Source organism: Condylura cristata, unplaced genomic scaffold (assembly GCF_000260355.1).
Source record: "Condylura cristata isolate star-nosed mole 26May11 unplaced genomic scaffold, ConCri1.0 scaffold00020, whole genome shotgun sequence".
In the NCBI taxonomy this organism is placed as follows: Eukaryota; Metazoa; Chordata; class Mammalia; order Eulipotyphla; family Talpidae; genus Condylura; species Condylura cristata.
In genome coordinates, this window is record NW_004567121.1 from 33,649,547 (window position 1) to 33,660,615 (window position 11,069).

Sequence of the window (11,069 nt, forward strand, 5' to 3'; positions counted from 1 at the left end):
GATGCGGCCAGCTTTGCAACTTTAACTCATTGTGCACTTTAACCCACTGTGACACCAGTGTGGGCCCTTCTTACCATTTTTGTGGTGGTAGGATGGACTAAGATACCTCAAATACTTCGCAGATACAAGTATTTAGTAAGTGCTAAATGGTAGCTTAAATAGAAAACAAAGATAATTATATCTGACTCCTCATAACTTACCATAAATGTTTTATCTTCCACATGATTCTTTCTTGCTAGGTTTCATAAGCCAAAGAAAACAACAATAATGCTCAGTTCATCTAAGGGAAAGCAACTTTAGTATAATGAGTATTTCTTCCCATGGGGTGCAGGGGGCTTTTGATGACTCTGTCTACCTTTGTAGATGAAGCTATAGTAACTTCTTTAAAAAAATATTTATTTATGCATACAGAATTGGGGTACAAGTCAGAGGTGCAAGGGTAGTGAGAGGATTCACAGGAGACAGAGTGTGGAGCAGAACAGGCAGATCCAGCGAAATACACTGCTGAGGGGAGCAGTGGGGAGACAGGAGAGGTTGCTCCACCCTGTGGGTCACTTCCGGGGCTGGGAGCAAACTCATGCTGAAGCGACTGTCAGTAGCTTTGCAGTGATGTGCTTTAACCTGTTATGCCACCAGGGAGGACCCGAAACCATAGTAACTTTTCTCACAGTCCAGAGGGTGTTGTTTTCCTCCCTTTGCAGACACTGTGGGGACCTCATGCAGGCAACAGGGTGTGCTGCAGACCTCAGGTCCTGGGGAATCTTTCCTATCAGATTTTGTCAGTCCTTTAATTTGTTTCCACTTGTATGTGATAATGAAGCCCAGAATTGGTTCTCCTAATGCAAGTTCAAGCATGTCACCTACGTTCGGTGGGATACAGGCAATTATTTTTGTTTTCAAGTGACATCCTTCCTAATCCAGCAAGTGGGGTGGAGGCATTGGAGAGATAGCTTTCCCTATATGACCACACACTCAGGGCATTCAAAGTGGAGGCTGCATCTAAGCCACCTGAGGTTTCCCTACACAGGTGGAGCACTAGAGGTAGGCAGCTGTGGTGACAGGAATAGGGCTTGGGGTCCTGCAGGACTGATTTATCTTCCCATTCTAGTTTCCATGGATTGTGTGATGTTAGACTGGGAATCAACTTGCTCATCATTGTGTGATGTTAGACTGGGAATCAACTTGCTCGTCATCTCGTTTCTATCAGCCACATACAGTGAATGGCCCTGACTTGCAGTACTGGTTGGTTGGAAAGTGATGACATGTACAATGTTTGCAGCAAAGAGCCACCCATAGTGGACGTTTGATGAGCAGTAGCTGCTAATCCTATTATGGTATTGATTTGATAAGAAGAGAAAGAGCTGTCACCCGGACATCATGCCCACTCCTCCAGCACATGGTCAATGCTGGTCAGCACATGGTCAATACCGAAAAGCTGGTTCTCCCTGGGGGTGCAGGGGTTAAATCTCAGTGCATCAAGCTATCACCAGCCACTGTGTCCTGAGTTCGATTCCCAGTCAAAGAGCTGACCCACAGGTACAGCAGACCTCTCCTGTCTCCCTGCTGCTCCCCTCAGCAGTGGATTTCAGTAGATCCACCTGTTCTGCCCTTCATTCTGTCTCAATAAATACTCTTGCCCCCAGCCCCCTGCACCTATGGTCTGTACCCCAGTTCTATGCATAAATAGATAGACCTTTAAGAAAACAATGAAAAGCTGATCTCACATGTGATGGACCTTCTGAGAAGCCTCGACGCAGTGACTCTACCCTCAGTGTGAGGCACGTCCGGATGGGATGTGAGACAGAGAACAATCCTTTGTTGCTAGAGTCTGCCCTGGATGGAAGAGAGGAAGCCCAGATAGGTAAATGCATCTACTTTGAGGCGCCCCCTTTCAGACTTTCCCTGGATACAGGATTCTGGAAAATGTCAGGATGGATAGTAAAAGCTGAAGTAACAAAGGGTTAGGAGGTAGGTTGTGGGGAAGCCCTCAGGGAGGGGCTGAGACTTACCCTCCTGTGCTTGCCCAGTGCTCACTGAGCCCAGAGCACCTTCTTCCCTTTCCTTGTTCTCTGGCCTGAAGCATCAAGCCCTTCATATCGGTGGTGTATTCCTAGGCTCGTTTGATTTTGATCCCACAAATGTCTTTAGTCAACAATGCTATTCATTGCAGCACTACTTACAATAGATAAAATCTAGAAACGACCCAAATGCCCCAAAATAGATGATTGGATCAAGTTATGGTACATCTACACAATGGAATACTACTCAACAGTCCAAAAAGATAAACTCATGCAATTCGCAGCAACATGGATGGAGCTAGAAGGGATTATGCTCCATATGACATATGGAGCTCTTTATGACATAAGTCATAAAGAAAAAGAAAAATATATCAGATAGTTTAATTTATAGGAGGAATAAATAGAAACTAAATAGGGCACAGGGGGAAATAATAACAATACCAAACACAACACAACAAAAACGAACACAATCATTATAACCCAGAGACATCCTGCGGGGGGTGGGGAAGTGACAGGGGTGGAAGGTGGGAGGGAGCAGATGGGGGACTGTGGTGATACTGTATGGGTGAATTGGGGGAGGAAATTCTATGGGGTCTACACCTGAGGGGGGAAGTAAGCATTGTTTTAAAATGAACAATGATGCAAAATATATATACTTATATATAAATAAATTTAAAACATATCCTTTCCTTTGATTTCTTCAAAATTTACCTATAAAATCCTACTTTTTGTGTGTTCTGAAACTACTTCAGAATTGGACTGAGCTCAAATTATTCCTCTACTGTTTAGCTGTGCAGCCTAGGAAAGTTGCACACCCTCTCTGGGCCTTAGTTTTCTTATCTTTAAAATCAGACAACGTAACAGTAACCCTTGCATCACGTAGCCCAAGATCAGCAGCACCAGGACTTCTTGAGTGTAGTTGGAGATGCAGAACCCAACGCCTACAGAATCTCCATCTGTCCTTAGATCTTTAAAGACACAGAGGGGCCCTTCATCAACCTGTCCTCTGGGCCCAGGACTGTGCTAGAAGGGACTTCTGGTAGATGTCAGCTGAATAAATGATCCACCAAGAACTACAGCAATAGCAACAGTGGCAAACACCAACAGGACCTAGTGGATGATGTGAAAACTATTTTGCAAAAGATTCAGGGCTGCTCAAGTGCTTGGGAAAATTCCTTAGTGGGAATAGTTGAGGTTGTTTTTTGAACAGCACAGGCATTCAAACATTTAACAGAAAGAAATGGTGTAAGTTCTGGATGCAAGTCGTGATGTGAGTGAAATTTAAAAATGGGGGTGCAAGTCACAAGTTCGAAAGAGGAAGAATTGACATGTGTTTCTGCTACAGGGTTCTTTGCCAAACTGCAGCGGAAAACAAGCTGTGAATTCACATATTGAAAACCCTAAGCGCCTAAAAAGTCAGATACTAGGGGATCTTTGAAAGTTTTGAGTTGGAAAGTGACACGTTAAAAATGTATTTATACAAAGGAAAAGAAGAAGGAAATCTTATTAAATGCATCTGCTTCTTCAGTAGCTTCATAGAGAGCAAGTTGGCTTTAGACTAATTGAGTCAACCTAGACTCCAGTGAGTATTTGGTAGAAGGATGAGTGGGAGAGGAGGAGCTGCAGCTGGGGGGTACTGGAAAGGAAAGGTTCATTTTAGCGATAGTGTGCTTGCTTTTCTTTTTGCCAAACTTAAAGAGGAACAAGCACTTGTCAATCCTTGTGGTCATTTTTGGATTGTTCCAAAGTTCTCTTTATCTTTCCAAAGTTTTGTTTGTCACAGAGGTTGTTGTTTTCTCATTTTCAAACACTCTAAAAGCCTACGATTTCCTTTCCAAGATTATAGAGCAGTATGGCTGAGCAAATCAAGTGATGTTTTAAGTCCTGAATTTGAATTGCTGCAAAATCATTGATGAGTCGTGAACATCAGTGTCAGACTGATGCAGGTGTTGGTCACTGCTTCCTTCCCTGGTTTTCTTGCAGATTTATTTCATCTTGATGCTTCAGTCAATTTTCTAGCATCCTCAGGCCATTATTTAGATGAGCAATTCACAGAGTATGTCAGTGAGTTTGCAAATATGCTAAAAAGCGTTCATGTGGGTTTTCCAAGATGATGTGAGGGCTTTGCAACCTTTTCACAGCATTGTATTCACTAAGAAAAGGAGCCCCCAAAATAGCCAATTTGCTCTCATTACTCTATACTTCCTTTATGCCCTAGAAAAACAGAAGAATGAGCCAGTGAGGATCAGGAATAAATTAAACCCCTTATAACTAAAAGGCCATGTGTTTACCCTGTTGACAGTTTCTTTCTGGATGACGTCTGGATGACGTCATACTGGGCAGGCCCCAACATTTCTGTTGTTGCCCCACAGATGTGCAGGTAAGACCGGATGGGCAACATGAACTCAGTAAAACTTACTAACTAGTTGAAATTCGCAATTGCCTTTAATAGGTATTCATTTTCTGGGAGTACTGATATTGCTTCTTTTTTTTTTTTTAAGATTTATTTATTTATGCATACAGAACTGGGGGACAGGGCAGAGGTGCAGGGTGGTGAGAAGATTTACCAGGGACAGAGTGGGGAGCAGAACAGGAGAGGTCTGCCGCACCATGTGGATCACCTCCAGGGTGGGGATCGAACTCATGCTCAAATGGCTTTAGCTTCTTAGTGCTGGCTTTAATCTGCTGCGCCACCAGGGAGGGCCTGGTTTGCTTTTTTGAACAGATTTAATTATTTATGCATATAGAACTGGGGTACAGGCCAGAGGTGCAGGGGTGGTGAGAGGATTCACCAGAGACAGAGTAGAGAGCAGAACAGGCATATTGATGAAGTACGCTGCTGAGGGGAGCAGCAGGCTGGTCAGGAGAGGTCTGCTGTGCCATGTGGGTCACCTTAGGACCAGGGATCAAATTAGCACCCAAGCAGCTGCAGCTAGCTTCACAGTGCTGTGCTTTAACCTGCTGCACCACCAGGGAGGGCCTGTTTCTGGGTTTTATGTAAGCCCATGGAGCAGCTGAGTAGTCTGTATTATGTCTTGGGCTTCTGGTAGAGTCTCTGGTCATGGCTCCTTGAGCTCACAAGTCCCCCACCTAGAGATCAGACCTACTATTCCCAGGGAGGGACAGTCTATCATTGCAAGCTCCTTTGATGAGAGAGGGTGTCTGAATCACAGCAACACGTTAAAGGCACTGACAGAAGATCTTTGCTAAAAGCAGAGGGAGGACCCTGGAAAAAGAGTGTTCATACCCATTAGTTTTTTTAATCTATAATGCAGTGAAATATCTTGTAAATAGGGTTAACTCCCAACAAGTGCATGTTGCGCTGGTCATTGTGCCATCACTCACGGGCATGATTTCACTTCTTATTCATGAAAGCTCTAAGGACATATTAATATTTTTTCAACTTCACATGGGAAGAACACTAATATCTTGTGACATTATGTAGATACTGTACGCAAAATGTTTAAAAATGAATTCTTATTTTAATGTTTGTGAGTTTAATAAATTAGGCACTTTTAGTATTTTCCTGATGAACAACTTCAAGGTGAGTCTGGATCGAAGTTTATGATGATTAAAACATTTGCATGCAGGCTTTTCTGTACATTGATCCTCGAGAATGATGATTCACTTCATAGCAAGTCAGATTTTATTTGTGAAGCTGACAGTGTTTTATCCACCACTGATATAGGCCAAGGATCTAAGACTGAGTTCGAGGGCAGATCATAGAGGTGCCTGGCTTTTTGACGAAGAGGAATATTGGGATTTCAAGGAGAAAGGCTGACTGAGAAGGGGAGCAGGAGTTTGTGTCAGCAGGAAGAGGGAGGGTTAGGACCAGAGAACGGCCCTCGAGGCCTGCCCCCCAGATCTCGCCCAGCTGTGGTCTGTAGAGGGCTGACAGGAGAGATGTTGACATGGACTACAGAGTATGTAATAGAGAAAGTGAAGTCTAGGAGTGACTTCCTGGAGAAAATTCTGGATTTATTTTGCCTTTGAAAATCTCAAGAGCTTCAGATAAACTATTTACATTACTTACATTCTCTGTACCGTAAGTTTTATCCTAGCAAATATCCCCTAAAATATGATTATTATTGGTATTGAACCCTCAAGTTTAAATAGTGAGATAGTGCATGGTCAAATGCTGTTATTTCTTTAATAACTCTTTATTGAATACATGGGTTGCATGGATTTTTAATCTATTGTTTACATAGAGAAGTAAGTTTTTCTTTATAAAATGATATATATTTTCACATGGACCACTTAAAAATGAGTAAAACTCAGTTTGATGTCACCCCAAATAGAATAAGAAATAGAGTATAGAAAAACACACTTTCTTCCTACTAAATAGGGTTTGATATTAACATGTTTTTCCAAGCAGGGCAGATCAGCAAAACCAGAATTGTGAGAGGCAGATGTTCTTAGAAACAATGGCATCTGAAGCCCTAGTTCCTTGAGGGAAGAAAACTGCTAAAGGAAATAAATAGTTTTAAAAACATGTTTAAAAACATTTTAAAATAATACCATTTACAAATTATTAAAAAAAAATTAAATACCAAAAAACACTTACTGGAAGATGTGTAGAAACTCTTTCAAAGTAAGGTTCATGGAGCAGAGCCAGCTCCATGAGACAAGCACATAAGCACAAAAGTGCAAGAGTAGAAGTAAATGGCTGGAAACATTTGTCACAAGTTGAGTCACTGAAAGGTGTGCAGATTACTTTGTGTATTGTCGAACTAGTTGGTGGATCACATTTAGCAAGCATATATTGGACTTCACTTGTAAGAAAAACAAGTAAACTCACATCAGCTCAATTTATGATGAAGGAATCAAGGAAATACAATAGATAAAATAGTCTCTTTAGTTCTCATCACAAAAAAAAAATGTGTGTATGGTGGAGGATGTTAACTGAGCTTATTGTGGTGATCGTTTCATAATGTATACAGATCATTATATTATACAACCCAAACTACTAATAAGTTAACATCATACATTAATTACAACTCTGTAAGAATGTATTCACATTGGAATATTATACAGTAATGAAGAGAAAAATAATCTACAGCTATAATTAGTCATGTAGAAGAAGCTCATCAATATCATTTTTAATGAAATGAGTCAGAAAAATAAGTAGATATTGTTTTACTATATTTATTTCATCAAAAATATGTAATAACAGCCTATTGCTAAAACCAAAAAGGTAAATCTTCCCTTTGGGAGAAACTAATTGTGGTGAACTTCTAGGGTGTTGGTAGTAATGTTTCTTAATTTTTGTTTGGAGAGAGGTTCTCTTGAGGCCATTACCCACTATGCTGTTCTGTCTGGGTATATTTTATAAACCAGGCAATCATATGTTAAATAAACAGAACAGGGTGGGGAGGGACCAAGAGAGAGATTTCAAAGGAAGACTTTGGCATTTTGGAAGAAAATTAAAGGAGACAATCAGAAAATCAGATTTCCTGTTCTGTATTTCCCTGAAATTCTGCTACCACTCTGAGTTCACTGGAGTATTATAAGGGTTCAGCTCCTTGGAGGAAGAGAGATTTAAGAGATAGGCTCTTCAGTGGGCCAAGTGTGTCTTCAAAGGTAAATACAGCATTTCTGCCTACTGATATGGAAGGAAAGGCTGCAGGGACTGTCAAAGATATGGGATGTGAAATGGTTCAGTAACTCTAGATTCTGAGTCTCTTTCACCCAGGAAAATATGCTCTCTCAGACCACGGGCTCTGTAGGTACCATTATCAGTGGCCACTGTGTGTAGGGGCAACAGAATGGAGCAGGACCATTGGTGGCCCAAACTGAGGTGCCACTGTGAAGCCAAATACTCAGAATAGGAGCTTTATTTTGGTCTTAGTTTGAAAGGAATATTCAATTTTCTAGCTGAAGTGAATGGGTGATATGCAATTGAATGTTATTTCCTAAGATTTATAAACACATTAATTTAGTTTAGAATAGGTACTGGAATTATATTTTATTATGTCTAAAAATAAAGACTTTTAGACCCCGACATAGAAAAATCAGTGCTGGATCAGGCTGAGGGACACAGTCCTGTGGTTTAGTAAATTGCACACCATGAGATCTCATTTTGCTTAGGGTGAGAATGTAGGTGGAGGTGGTATATGTTCTCTGGAATACTTCTCTTTGTCAATTGGATTTAAGACTCTTTTCTTAGATATTCAGGTTTCCAAGGGATAATGCTACCTTTTGGCTGTATATTAGTTTTTCTTGGATGGATATATATTCATTCCAGTGCCTGTTATAATCATTTCCCATTCATTAGTTCAGTTATTCATTAATTATTTTGGTCATTTATTCCTTTATTTAGTGATTGCATGTTGAGTTATGATGTTCTAGGGGCTGAGGGAGACATATAGATCTAGGAAATAGCCCTTGCCTTCAAGGTGACTGAATACTAACATAAATGTCATAGATACAAGAAAACAAGATGTGGTAGAATGTGGTTAACAGAAATTCAGGGCTGCAGTGGAGAGAACAAGGCTCAGCAAGCCTTTGCAGAACACATGGTCTTTACACTGGGCCAAGAATGGAAAAGTATTTGGACAAAGGAGTTCAAATGGAGTCGATTCCAATGAAAGGAAACAAGATAGGGAAATATTTGGGTAGGGAGGTAAGTGTTACATTTATATTGGAAGCAGCAAATAATCAAGTCTGCTTGGAGTAGAGTGTAACAAGCAAGGACTGAGCAGGAAGGAAGGAGTGCGTTAGTGGAGTGTCCACATTCAGCAGAGAAGACTACAGAGACTAGTGAAGACTGGACTGAGGAGAGAGGGAGATGGGTTGGAAATGTCTCTGCCTTTATTGAGAACGCAAGTTGCTTAAAGGCAGCCTTGGCTATTGGCCCTAGTTCTTCCCACACACGGCTCATTATAGGCATTCAATACATAGTTTTAGGGTACTCTATTGAATTTCCTAAGTATGCCATGTAGGCTATTCATGACATTTCTATTCATTTGAAATGTTAACTTCTGAATTGGTAGTACATGCAAGTTTCAGGAATTCCAAAATATTCAGAAGAACATACATTGAAGAACTTCCTTTCTCACACTCCTTCATCCCTCTCCACTGTTAGTTCACTCCCAAGAGGCGACAAACATGACCAGTGTCTTGAAGCTACATCAAGAGACAGTCTGCATCTTTGTGCATGTTTTTACACATATAATTTTAATCTTATGCCAATTAAGACAATGTGCACACATGGTTTTTCAGGATGCATCATTTATAATGTGTAATTTCAGCAATTATTTCTCATTAGTACATAGGACCTCATTCTATTTAGTTCCTACCTATTATTATTTTGAAGGAAGGCAATATAATTTAAACAATGTGCTAAAGATAAACATTTTCAGTGGTTTTAGTTAAAACCAAATATCAGTGTGCATGTACTGCACTGATTTTCTTGGTAAAAAATTGTCATGAAGGGCTCTCCCTGGTGGCACAATGGATTAAAGCACCACATTATGAAGTTCTCTGAAACCACCGTGGCACAAGTTCAATCTCCAGCCAGGGAGCTGACCCACATGGTCCAGTTTTCCTCTCCTGACCTGCCCGCTGCTCCCCTCAGCAGTGTACTTAGTCTGCCTGTTCTGCTCCCCGTTCTGTCTCTGGTGAAACCTCTCACTCACCATACCTCTGGCCTGTACCCCAGCTCTGTGAGCATAAAAAAATTAATCTTTAAAAAAATTATCATGAAACAATCAAACATATCATGAAACAGAAAAACTGAAGTGGACTGGACTAATTCAGCAAGAATATTTGTGTTCAGCATCAACCGAAGAAATATAATACTAACCAGACAGTTCAACTCTGTGTCCTTGCCAGTCACATCCCCTCCATCTTTAGTATAATTATCCATCCAGCAGTATAATTACTACTGGGCCCGAGTAATTCTACATGTATTCCAGAACCATTTGTACTTTGTATTCCGTAGTTTTCTGTCCCTCCATGTTGCCTGCTTTACATCGTCAATTACATTTTATTGATGGACAAATACTCTCCATATTAGGTAAAATGAACTATATGCAGAAAGACAAAAGAGAATATTGTGGGCAAACTGGCAGCTCTTTCCCAGTTGCCTGGTAAGGAGCTAGCAGACCTGCCTCTCCTTCACAGCGCAGGCTTGCTCACTCTCAGTTTCCCACAAGATACAAGGCGGGAATAGCGAGTCTACCTCGCAATGGCGTACAGAGTTCTAGTAGACAGATGGCCTTCAAGCTCAGACTCTCCTGCCTGGGTCTGGTAGGGCTTCTTCCATATCTCCTTACTGGGTGAAAAACCTTTCTCCTGCAGCACAGTCCTGACGAGTCCATTTGCACCTGATCTAAACACACGGCCTTCCAGTTTTCCAGAGAACTGAACTCTTGCAACCCACTGACTCCAAGACAATAGTGAACCAAATATATACGCAGGTCTTGTCCCAAGACTTTTGCACAATAGCCTCTGATGTAGCTTTCAATGATTTTCTTTCCCTCTGAGACTGTTCTTGCCTTGAAAAATGAATTTTTAATAGCTCTGAAATTGTTGTTGCTCATTTGATTTTAAAAAAATTATTAAAAGGATGTCATTATGTTGACAAGTACAAAGTAGTTTTTCTGAACTTAAAATAACTTGCATTTCACCATTCACAATGTTTGATTATTATCTCAGCTTGATGTCACCAAATATATTGCTTAATCTATTGACTTCCCATGGTACAACTTAATATCTAGTGATATTCCATAGAAAAACATAATTCTCCTTTTATTATTGTGCTGTGGGCTTATGAATTGTTTACCTAGTGGAAAGAATCATCATGTGTTATATCTGTTGAAAAATATAGACTAGCATGTACTTTTAGTTTTATTCTTTATATGATATAAAACTCTTTCATTTTTAAACTTTGTTAGTTAAGTTTAAAATATAAGGAAAACAGAAATATATACTAAACTTCCACATACTTATCATCCATCTACAACATAGCAATTATGATTACTCTTGTTGCATCTTTACTCTACCTCAATGTTTACTCATCACTGGGTCAGTTTATCAATCCTTTATGCT